The sequence below is a fragment of the Cebus imitator genome, unplaced genomic scaffold (genome assembly GCF_001604975.1).
Source record: "Cebus imitator isolate Cc_AM_T3 unplaced genomic scaffold, Cebus_imitator-1.0 Scaffold292, whole genome shotgun sequence".
Taxonomy (NCBI): Eukaryota; Metazoa; Chordata; class Mammalia; order Primates; family Cebidae; genus Cebus; species Cebus imitator.
In genome coordinates, this window is record NW_016107607.1 from 307,488 (window position 1) to 318,706 (window position 11,219).

The following is an 11,219-nucleotide window of genomic DNA, read 5'->3' on the forward strand; positions in this document are numbered from 1 at the left end:
AACACCTCATGTTTACAGCTCCAGCAAAGTTCAGCTTTGATTAACATACCCAGGTTTGTTATTTAAAGAGAGAGAGAGAGAGAGAGAGAGAGAGATGCCATATTAACACATATTCAAGTTTTTTACTGTTTTAAAAAATTAATTTAAAAAACTATGCAGCAGTGTATAGGTCACTGTAATCATTCAAGGTTTAGGACCTTAATCTAATCTTTCCTCCATTTTTATGTTTTTAATTGGTAACATTACGGTGTGACTAATCACTGAATGATGTGTGTTCTGGAAAAGGGTCTTGAAGCAAAGTTACCTTTAATATGTATAAGCCATTTATATTTGTTTATTTGTTTTCATGAAATGTGCCAGTGGGAAAATGGATGGGCTAACTCTAAGTAATCTTGCGAAGGCTGACCTTTGAGTTATTATAAAAACTATTCAATTTCTAACTTCCAAATTTTCACTCATTTTTAAACTATTAGATCCTGACACAGGATAGCAGCCCTAGGAAGGCCAGTTGGTTGATGGTTGATTGACTGCTTCAGGAGACTGTTCTGCAGAGCCTTTAGAAGAGCTGCCTGCCTCTTGATCCTATGCTGTTACTACAACTCAGGCACCTCACAAATTCCCTTGCCAAGGCAGAATGGCCGTTGTCCAGGGAAGGAATTCCCTTAAAATGCCCTTGAAAGGGCTTTTCATTTTGGAAAGAGCATCTTGTAAACCTTAATAATTTTATGTCTCCTTGGATGCTAATTGGTGTGTAAGCCTCATAGGTTTACAAAAGTTAGCTAAAATTTCAAGTTTCTTTTGACATGTTCAAGTACCCAAATGGATAGATATCTCTAGCTGATTTTCTCTTCATATGATTAAGGCTTTGCCCATATAATCCCAGTTTTATAATGTTGAGTTTGAATATAGCCATTTTTAAAATGGACATTAATCAAATGTTAACAGATTTCAGTCACCAGGAAACAAAAGGCCGTTTGTTTTGTTTTGTTTTTAGAACTGGAGAAAGAGCAAACACAGTTCATCACCACCATAAATTATGCAATCAAGTTTCCCACATTTGGTGAAATCTCAGGGGATCGGCACATCTGGAGTGCAATAGATGAGCCTTGGCCCTGGGAAAACCACTTTCATGATCATGACACTACCCTTACCAAATAAGAATTCATCATTTGGGCCAGGCGCGGTGGCTCACGCCTGTAATCCCAGCACTTTGGAAGGCCGAGGCGGGTGGATCACAAGGTCAAGAGATCGAGATCATCCTGGTCAACATGGTGAAACCCCGTCTCTACTAAAACTACAAAAAATGAGCTGGGCATGGTGGCGCGTGCCTGTAATCCCAGCTACTCAGGAGGCTGAGGCAGGAGAATTGCCTGAACCCAGTAGGCGGAGGTTGCGGTGAGCCGAGATCGCGCCATTGCACTCCAGCCTGGGTAACAAAAGCGAAACTCTGTCTCAAAAAAAAAAAAAAAAAGAATTCATCATTTGTTTTTAGGGGTTTCTCTTTAGGGGACAGAAAACAGTTCAAACTTACAAAAGACAAAACAGGGTTTTTACCCACATGCTACATTGATTAGCACTCATGTGTACCTATGTGGGCATAGGCCTTTTGGGGATTATGTAAATAAATTGTACAATTGGTCAAAATAGTGACACTACCTGTGGTGATCTCAGACTCAACTAGAATTAGAACTCAGAAACAAAAATTAGTTCTTAGAAACCTTCCACCACATATCAGAGTCACAGCACACACAAACACAAACTCCCACTTCAATAGTGAAAAACCAACTCATTTCAAAATGTAACCTCCATATCTATTTGAATTTTGGTTGAAATAACTTATTTTATTGATACTCTCTACTCCTAAATAGCTTCCCTTCAAGCTTGTCCATCCTTCTCCAAGATGTTAATGGCTTAACGATTTGGGATGGTATGCTTGGCTAGATATGTACATGGATAGGAAAAGTTTACAGAATCACCCATATACTTTTTCTTTCATTTCAATCTAGAAGTATAAAATTTTTTTGGAAGGACAATTCCCAGAATTACTCAGGAGTGTGGATGAATGTTTGAAATTTCATCAGTTTTATAACCACCAGTTAAAGCAATGTTCATGGGTTTCCATAGATGACAATACTATTAAAAAGCTCAAGTCATTACATACTCTTCTAAAAAATAAGAGTCCAAAATCTGGTTAATATTCATTTCATAAAAATAATGAAAAGTAAAATAAAAAATAGATGTTTTAAAAGCAAGAAATAGAAGACTAATAGGTTTTAAACAAGAAAAAAAGCTTCTTGTGAGGTAAATAATTTTCTAATAATGTGACTATTTAAGTTAGGCAAGTCTTTTTTATTAGTGGTGCTATGTATGTGGTTTTAATAGTTATGTTTATTCATCTGGGCAAATTCACTCATAACTAATAGACATTACAAAACCTTGATAGCGTTAGAAGCTGTGAATCTTCTTTACTGTATCTTGATAGTATACTATAAAGCACATCAGAATGGTCACATGTGAACTTATGAAGTGGAAATGTGAAGATTAGCCTAATAGTCCCTTCTCTGTTCATGTTATACTAGATGGGGAAATCTTCAAATGACAAGAACAGCAGCAATGTCTTGATTCCTTGTCAAGAAATCACAATTCAAATACTTATGAATATATTCACAATGCTGCTTGGAAAAATAAAAAGAAAAACTCCTAGCCCTCAAAATCGAAGGCTTGTCACAGAGTTTTGGTCAGGTTTTTAAGGTAGAGAATATTTGGATTTTGGCCCTTCTGATAATAATTCAGTTATATGTTTTTAAATATAGCACATACATGATAGGGATTTTGAGTATATATTGGGGCTGGAGGAGGTCCTCTATATAATTAATGTAATTAATGAATAAGCCTAGCTAAAGACTGGAAAAGGATTGACAAAAATGCAGGAAGATAATAGTTACACATTAGTTAATGAAGTCAAGTTGTTAAAGCTCTAAGATGAGCTTTAATAGGATTTACACATTTCAAGTCTTATTGGGAAACTCTCTTAGAATCTGTGTTTGCTAATATCAGTAATTTATGAAATAATGATTGTACATTTTTAAAATGTCTATTCCTAGAATGTAATTTTCAAATTCTTTTTCAAATTATTGAAATTTTTTTTCAAATTTATTTTGAAAAAAATCAAAATTATTTTCTTGTTTTTACATAGTAAGCTATGTATGCCCAAATACCTGAAAATAAAACATCCGACTCCCACTTCAGAAGTAGATTGTGATTTTAAAAATCATGTTTTAGGAGGGAGCTTCCAAGATCAGAAGTTTATTTTCTCCTGAATTCTTTGACTTCAATTAAAGGTAAACTGCCACCAGGTAGACAGTAGTAGTTTCACAACAGCTAGGATAGCCATATGTCTCAGTTTGCTTATGATAGATCTAAATTACGCCTGTTGTTTCACCTTAACTAGTTTGCTGAAGATAGACCTAAGTTATGCCTGTTGTTCTACCTTAACTAGTAATAGCACCTACTTTTCACTCTTGAAAGCTTCCAAGTTTGGACAATTTTATGGTTGCTATTAACTTTAGGGTCAAAGGACATTGCCAACTCTGGATGAATGAGTTCAGATTTTTGCTAAAATGGTAGCTGAAAGAAAAACCATAGTAATTGTTTTAGTCCATTTGGACTGCTATAACAAAATATCATAGATGTGGTGGCTTATAAATAAAAGAAATTTATTTCTCATAGTTCTGAAGTCTAGGAAGCCCAAGATCAAGGATCTGGCAGATTGGGTGTATGGTGAAGGCCTGCTTTCTGGCTCCTAGATGACGTCTTCTAGTTCTGTCCTCACCTGGTTGGAAGACAAGGGCTATGGTCTCTTCAGCCTCTATTAGAGTACTAATCCCATTCGTAAGGGCACCACACAACACATAAATTTGGGGTGACACACACACATTCAGACCACAGCAGCACTCCTTGTTACATTTGCTTTCATATATAGCATTTTTTTCCTCTGACTTAATAATTGTTATTTTTTTCTATTCAAAAAATATACATGCCTAAGTTTTTTCATGATCTCCAACATTCTTAAACCAGTCTAGTAATTTGTAGATTCCTTGGTTTTCTGGACCCTTTCATCTTACAGTCTAGTCTGGACTTATTGTACTTTAGCTCTGATTATAAAGTTTGGATATTTGTCCCTGCTCAGATCTCATATTGAATTGTAATTCCCAATGTTGAAGGTAAGGCCTGGCAGGAGGTGTTTGGGTCATGAGGGCAGATCCTCCATGTCTCGGTGCTGATCTCTCCATTGTGAGTGAGTTCTCATGAAAGATGGTTGTTTAGAAGTGTGTAGCACGTCCCCCAAACAACTCTCTCTCTCTTGCTTTGGCTTCCACCATGTGAAACGCCTGCTCCCCTTTTGCCTTCTGCCAGGATTGGAAGCTTCATGAGGCCTCCCCAGAAGCAGATGCTGCTAAGCTTTCTATATAGCCTGCAGAACCACAAGCCAATTAAACCTCTTTTCTTTATGAATTACCCAGTGTCAGGTATTTCTTTATAGCAATGCAAAAATGGACTAACACAGACATCCTGGAACTTCAGTTGGTCATCATTAATGGAATTTCCTTTCTCTCTCTCTCTCTCGCTTGCTTTCTCACATTGAATCAATTGCTTTTTATATACTACTTTATTTTTTTTTTTCTAGTTTAGGTAGAGTACATTCTCCAGTAGCTTCCTAGGAGAGGCCATATGAGAGATAAAATACTTGAAGCTTTTAGTGTGAAAAAATATATCTCAATTGATAATTGGATTGCATATGGCATTTTAGATTGAAATCATAAGTCTCAGAATCTTGAGCATTGCCCTCTAGTTTCTAGTATTATTATTGAGAAGTCAGAAGTTATTCTAATTCTTTATTCTTTGTATGTGCGTGTAACCTATTTATGTTTTTCTTTGGAAACTTCTCTTTGTCTCCAGAGTTCTAAATTTTATAATAATTTGCCTGGGTGTGGGTTTTTTTAACTTTCTTTTGTTGTTGTACTATACGATTAATAGGTCCTCTCAATCAATGGATTGACAGCCTTCTATTCTAGGAAATACTTTTAGATTTTTATTTGATGATTTCCTAATATTTATTCTAATGTATTCTCTTTATAAATTAAATTGAGCCATTGCAGTAGTGAAATATACCTCACACTCAGTGCAAATACCTTTCAGGGGTGTATTACAAATAATTTCAGAGAGTGAACAGTGCCTGGCACATATTTTAAAAGTATATCAAAGTGTGTTGAATAAATGCCAATTCTGATCACCTAATAGAAAGTATTAAAATGCAATCTTTGCTTATAGTTAATGTTTTCTTCATATAATTTTTCTTTTTACCTTGGTACCATCTGTTTCAAAAAAGATGTGGCTGGCATACTCAGATAATGTAATTTTATTCTCTCCTCACAAAGTTCTATTCTACCTTACAGCTGTTTACTCAAAATTCTTTCTAACATTTAGATTTTCAGGGGTCACTTTTTCATTCCCTTGACTTTTAGGTACTACTATATTCAATGATGATCTCTAGTGGGCCATAACTTTCTGGAAGGCATCCAATTAGTGCCTCTGAAAACAGTCTTGAAGGCGGAGTTTGGATAGCACTATAACTGACTACCTTGTCGCCTAGAGATATCTGCCCAGGAGAGGTGATCTAAGCAGGGCATGAAGTTGAGAGCAGCTATAATCCCCAAAATGTTAGCTTATTTTTCAGGTTTCTTTTGCTTTAACATTAAAAAGCTTAGTACCACCAAATAACATTTAAGAAATCGAGAAACTGGATGAATTCCAGCAGAGCTTGATGAAAGTTTCTGAGAGAATCTAGAAGCTAATTCCTACTAAAACCCAGCTGCCTGATAAGCTCTTAAAATAAGTGGAATTGGCAACTTCCTATTAAGAATTTTGTGAGTATGAGAACAGTCCCCTTACAGGTACCAAACAGGTACCAAACTCCTCCACATCTACAGTAGGACAATTCTTACCATGAGAGTACTTTTGGCTTTAACATGGGAATCCTGAACTTAATAATTCAGGGGTGACATTAATTGCCTATCTTCCTATGGTTGGCTATTTATTGACAATGGAGACTTTTCAAGAAGTTCTACTCCATAACTTCCTCGGAGAATCAAAAGACCAATTCTCTTTAGCCACGAGTAATCACGGACCACCCCCACCCCCCTCCCCCCCCCCCCCCCCCCCCCCCCCACACACACACACTTTTAGGTATACAAGAGTCTCAGGTAATTTCTAAGAACCAGGGAAATAAAGAATACCTCTTACATAGCTGTGTATTCTCTAGAAACAACTAAAAAATATTAATCTACAGATTCTTGAATGCAGTGACACCTAAGTATGGTACATAAAATATGTATACAAATAAATCTACAGTAGGCCAAATCACAGTGAAACTGTTAAACATTAAAGGAAAAGAGATTTTATAAACAGTCACAGTTAAAATAATAGTTGACTTCTCAAGAGCTACAATGGAAATCAGAAGACATAGGATCATAGTTTTCAAAGAGCTGAATGGAAATAACTGGTAACCTAGAATTCCATACCCATTGAAATATGCCCATTTTCTGATGATTAGTTTGAAATAGTGGCATTTTCAGATAACCAGTAGACCCTCACTAAAGGAAATTCTAAAGGATGGAGTTTAGGCGAAAGGAAAGTGATCCAGGTACAATAATAATCATATAAGAAATTGTGAAGACTATATTTTCAAGGTTCATTTCTATAGTTCATTACTAGGGAAGTTTCTCTGAACACGTTGCAGCACCAGGAAACATGAGGAAGAAGAACAGCATTCTTTCCTAAATGTGAAGCCAGCTGTTGATGTTGCTTTGCTGTAACTGCTATTTGCCATTTATGATTATTTTTCTTTTCTTCCCAGAGAAAAAAGGGAGACGACTCAGTCTGTGTGGTTCCCATATAAAAAAAAGAAAAAGAAAGAAAGAAAGAAAGAAAAAATTTGTGGATGGCACAACAAAGGGATAACAACGAAAGAGGAATAAAAATAATTGCTCTTCTCTATGAAAGTGATGCTAAGTTAGAACGTTGTCTATAGTCTCTGTAAAATGCAAACATGCTATACGACATATGATGTCCTTAACATTTTCTGATATAGTGTGTGTTCAAATACAGAGGGTGTTCTTGGCCAGGTGTGGTGGCTCATGCCTATAATCCCAGCACTTTGGGAAGCCAAGGCAGTGGATTACCTGAGGTCAGGAGTTCGAGACCAACCTGGCCAACTTGGCGAAACCCTGTCTCTACTGAAAACACAAAAACTTAGCCAGGCTTGGTGGTGGATATCTGTAATTCCAGCTACTTGGGAGGCTGAGGCAGAAGAATCGCTTGGACTGGGGAGGGGGAGATTGCAGTGAGCCAAGATGGTGCCATTGCACTCCAGCCTGGGCAACAAGCATGAAACACCAGACAAACAAACAAACAACCAGAAAGTGTGTTCTCTGTAAGATTAGTGTTCCAAGTGCCTTGAAAATAAAGTTCAAATAAGTGTGAGAAACATGGTGTTAAACAAAGGGAAACCAGATTCTTAACTGTTGGACTTCTTAGAACCTCTAAGTATGCTAATGTACATTTTGAGTTTCCAAGAGACTGATAGGGTATATAACATTTCCCAATTTTATTTAGCCACAATTTTTTTTTCTCAGAAAAATTCAATACATTGGCATTCTTATAGATCACATTTAAACCCGTCTATCCCTAGCATGTTCCCTGAGATTCTTCATCAAATTAGATGACATTCCTGGAACAGGGAGGCATGGGAAGGGTAAATCCTCACAGAAAGATGAGAAAACAACAAGATTAAGAGCATGAAGTGGCTCATGGAATGGAAGATCCAGATTGGGGAGCTCCCTTGTGAGAAGGAGAATTGCAAAAGTGCAAGGGGTAAAATGGCAAAAGGAAACATCATGTGCCTACCACTTGTGCTGATGCTTCTATTGCTCAACTACATGGGTCATCCATGAGTATTTGCAATCTTTTGGCAGTATAAATGAAAATGGTTGAGATGGGACATAAACAGAGGCCTCGAAAACATGCAACTGAGGCTATTTCTGATTTATCTGATAAAGAAGCAGTGTCCACTGAACATTTTTAGAATATCTGAAATTTCATCTCAATGGTAACTTTTTGCCTTATTGCTAGATACAAAATAATAAAATCAGGTGTGTTTCCATTATGCAAGATTAATATGACTTTATATACAATGACCAAATACTTGCTACATAAAATAATCTTCATCAGGCCGGGTGTGCCTGTAATCCCAGCACTTTGGGAGGCCAAAATGGGTGGATCACCTGAGGTCAGGAGCTTGAGACCAGCCTGGCCAACATGGTGAAACCCCGTCTCTACTAAATACAAAAAAATTAGCTGGGCTTGCTGGTTGGTGCATGGCTGTAATCCCAGCTATTTGGGAGGCTGAGGCAGGAGAATCACTTGAACCTGGGAGGCGGAGGTTGAAGTAAACTGAGATTGTGTCATTGCACTCTAGCCTGGGCAACAAGAGCAAAACTCCATCTCAAAAAAAAAAATTAATAATAATAATCTTCGCCGGGCGCGGTGGCTCAAGCCTGTAATCCCAGCACTTTGGGAGGCCGAGGCGGGTGGATCACAAGGTCAAGAGATCGAGACCATCCTGGTCAACATGGTGAAACCCTGTCTCTACTAAAAATACAAAAAATTAGCTGGGCATGGTGGCGCGTGTCTATAGTCCCAGCTACTCAGGAGGCTGAGGCAGGAGAATTGCCTGAACCCGGGAGGCGGAGGTTGCGGTGAGCCGAGATCGCGCCATTGCACTCCAGCCTGGGCAACAAGAGCGAAACTCCGTCTCAAAAAAAAAAAATAAAATAAAAAAAAAATAATAATAATCTTCATCAGATGACTATAGATTATTTCTCACTCATCAGCAACATGGATATCTATGTTAGCACTGACAGCAGTGATATACACCCAGGCAATAAGTATCCAAGTAAGTTTAGAATTAAAACATTAAATTAATAGATTAGTACTTAAATTATGAATCTCATTAAAACAAATTTTAAAAAATATTTGTATGGAAGGGAATAAGAATTGTACATACAACTCAATGTAAATACATCTAGTCTATTTTTAAAATTTTAATTCATATATTTTCAAATGACTCATATACAGAATACATAAATCATTCTCACAAAACACTAAGGAAAAGGCAATCCAATTAATGGTTAGAATCTTTTATAGATATTTCATAAAAGAGAATATTCAAATAACATAGATGTTTCTAATGAATTAACTCTAAAAGTTTGACCTCTTTGATCATCCTTTCCTTTTAAGTTTTAAAAATAAACTTTTTAAAGAACACTTACCATGAGATTTACCCTTTTATCAGATTTTAAACTGTATAATACAGCATGGTCATCTGTAATCACAATGTTTTACAGTGGCTCTCTAAAACTTATTAATTTTGCATAATTAATTTTACACCTATCAGCAACTCCTCAATTCCCTCTCTTCCTAGCCCCTGGAAACCACAATTCTATTCTTTGTTTCCATTGGTTTGAATAGTTTTGATATCTCATGTAAATGAAATAATATAGTATTTTCCCTTCAGTGACTGGCTTATTTTGCTTGGCATAGTGTCTTGTAGGTTCATTCATATTGTCACATATGGCAGAATTTCTTTCTTTTTAAGGCTGGACAATGTTCCATTGTATATATACATATAAAATTCCATTAATTTGTAAATGAGCATTTAGGTTTTCATTTATTTTGTTTTTTGTGAATAGTGCTACAATGAATATTGGAGTGCTAATCTCTCTTTAAGATTCTGATTCAAATTTTTTGGATAAATACTCAGAAGTGGGGTTGCCGGATCATATGGTAATTCTATTTCTAATTTTTTGAGGGAACTCCATATTGATTTTCATAGTGGCTGCGCCATGTTGCATTCCTGCCAACAGTACAGAAGGGCTCCAATTTCTCCACAGCCATCCAATGCTTACTGCCTTAAAAAAAAATACAGTGTGTATCCCTAACACAAATATCAAATCTGAAATGCTCCAAAATCTGAAACTTTTTGAACACTGACATGACACCACTAGTGGAAAATTCTACACCTGACTTTATGTGGTAGATTGCAGTCAAATCTTCATTTCATGCACAAAACTATTTAAAATATTATATAAAATTACCTTCAGGCGATGGTATAAAGTGTATAAGGTGGATATGAAACATAAATGAATTTTCTGTCTAGACTTAATCTCATCCCCAACATATATCATTATGTATATATAAATATTCCAAAATTTGAAAAAAAAAAACCGAAAAACAAAAACCCAAAATGCCAAACGCTTATGGTCCCAAGTGTTTTGGTAAGGGATAGTCAATAAGTGGGAGTGATATCTCATTGTTGTTGTGATTACATTTCCCTGATGATCAGTGACATTGAATATCTCTTCATATACCTGTTGACTCTTCACATGCCTTCTTCAAAGAAACATCTATTCAAGTCCTTACCCCATTTTAAAATGAAGTTATTAGGGTTTTGTGGGGGGCTTTTTTTGTTGTTGTTGCTATTGAGTCATAGCAGTTTCTTATATATTTTAGAGATTAGCCACTTATCAGATATATAGTTTGCAAATATTTCTCTCTTTCCATAGGTTGTCTTTTTATGCTGTTTCCTTCACTGTGCAGAAGCTTTTTAGTTGGATGTAGTCCCACTTGTTTATTTTTATTTTGTTGCTTGAGCTTTTGATGTCATTTCCATGAAATGACTGCATAGACTGATGTCATAAAGCTTTTCCCTTATTTTTTTTTCTATGAGTTTTACAACTTTCAGGTCTTATATTTAAGTCTTTAATCGATTTTGAGTTGATTGTCTTTATTCTGTGCACTTTATCATAAAATATTTTGGCTTTTGAGTTCTTATATATTAAATGACAAGCACTGGACTAAATAATCTCTAAGCACCCTTCCAATTCGATTCTTCTATGATTCATAATTTTACAAAAAGCATGAAATTCTCGCTTCTCCTTACTCCACAATACAGTCACTAAACAAGCATTGTTTTTGGCAGGCTGTCCAACTGAAAGAATGAAATTACTAGCAGACAGAGCATGTCACCTGGGAATTTTTTCTGACTATATTACCACAGAAACTCAATTAATCTTAGGACTTCTGCTTTAGGTTTTTCCCAA

General features: G+C 36.1%; 2 non-coding genes across 2 annotated transcripts; one reads left to right on the forward strand and one right to left on the reverse strand.

Moving 5' to 3' along the window:
• Positions 1 to 996: 996 nt before the first annotated feature.
• On the reverse strand, positions 997 to 1,162 carry LOC119467460. Its single transcript, XR_005195999.1, has one exon. It is a non-coding gene; the product is annotated as a U1 spliceosomal RNA (small nuclear RNA).
• Positions 1,163 to 6,732: 5,570 nt separating this feature from the next.
• On the forward strand, positions 6,733 to 6,948 carry LOC119467461. The gene has a single exon (XR_005196000.1). It is a non-coding gene; the product is annotated as a small nucleolar RNA U3 (small nucleolar RNA).
• The last annotated feature ends 4,271 nt before the right edge of the window (positions 6,949 to 11,219 follow it).